Here is a 1,606-nt window from a genome sequence, read left to right as displayed (position 1 = left end):
GGTAAATAGGAGAGCTCTGACTGAAGAAGAGAATGGAAAGATTGACTCACAGATATGGTTTAAAGGAGGCAAAAGGGGAAGGGGAGAGCTGGAAATTCTACCCTTGGGAGTGGAACTAAAAAAAAAGAAAAAAAGAAAAGAAAGAAAGAAAACTGGGGGAGGTTGTCTGTAGAAGGCAATACCCTATCCCCGTAGAAGGGAGAAAGGGTCTGCAGCCAGTAATAAAGGGCCAAGTGATTATTTTTTTGGTATGGTAGTTTTCAAATATAATTCTTACACGGACTATTTGCATTTACAAGGCAAATTTCTGAGTTTGCACATTCAAGGTGAAACTTAAATGTGAACTAGGCACTGAAAAGTTGTTTTGTTCTGTTTTAATATCTTTGATACTCTTTTTGCAGTAAAATGGTATAAATTAACCCATTTAAAAGGTGATTAAGGATTTGTTTGGCTGAGGTGATAGTAATGTTCAAAATTGTACATTGCTCAAGGCTTTATCTGTGTGTTTATTTTTTATTTGTATTAATGTTTCATATCTGAGAACATAAGACCGTTTTAAAAGATATTTGGTGTACCAATACTCTTTCTGAATTAAAAACATTTTTTGGTTAAAATTTGGGCCACCCTGTATGTATGCATTTCATCTTGCTAAGAGAAGGAAAAGTAAGTTGTGCTGTAGACATGAGTATTGATAGCTGCAATTTATGTGACAAGGTTATAATGTTAAAGTATGTTTAATTGGCATTCCGGCTTGGGAAGCTTTTAAGTGAAGTACTGTATTCATACATTAAGATGCCAGAGCCCGTAATGTTTCTTTTAGTTTGAGGAAATGGACAGAGTGTCATCATAAAATGTGTTTTCCCTTGTTACAGCAGTTTTAGATTTGAGAGTGTCATAGCAGCTCTTGATCTGTTGTCAAAGAAACTGAGGCTACTTGGAGAGGTGAAGCAGAGTTTCAGATTTTATTAAGCTGTCTGGCTTAGAGGAGCTAATTTCTCCAGATTCTGATCGTGGAATATAGGGTAATGCAGACTTATCTGGGTTCAGAATTGGGGAGGGGTTAGATTGCAGACCTGTTTGAAGACAGCAGGGAAACCAGAGGATTTATTCTGCTCATTAACCTGATTAACATTTTAACTTGTGTCCTGGGCGGAGAGGGCCTTGGATATTTTACCTTTTCCTGTTCAATTTGACCTAACCTGGATGACTAGGGTTGTTGAGCTGACTAGAATCTGACCAGATAAATATGAAGATGTTTAATACTCTGAGCAAGGATCAGTTGCAACAATTTGATGGACTGGACTTTTGCTTATAGAAGCACTTCCTAAAAATTCCAATCAGAATGAAAGTCTCCTCAGATCGAGGAACATACATGTCTTCTCAGTGTACTGAATTGGTAGTATGGCAATTTAGACATTACTATTGCTATAAGTGCCTGATTTGACAAATTTTCATGGGTGTGCTTGGTTTTAGAATGAGGGGTCAAGGGAAAATCCCCACTGACTAGTTTTGTTGTTTTCCAGATGTGTCTGGTGAAAGGGGGTATAAATGATGCTGATAAGATTGCATTATTTCAAATGTAGTATTGTCTGTGATGGTCAGAACT

This window comes from Chrysochloris asiatica, unplaced genomic scaffold (genome assembly GCF_000296735.1).
Source record: "Chrysochloris asiatica unplaced genomic scaffold, ChrAsi1.0 scaffold00013, whole genome shotgun sequence".
NCBI lineage: Eukaryota > Metazoa > Chordata > Mammalia > Afrosoricida > Chrysochloridae > Chrysochloris > Chrysochloris asiatica.
The sequence above is the reverse complement of the archived record's forward strand: the minus strand, read 5'-3'. Positions refer to the sequence as shown.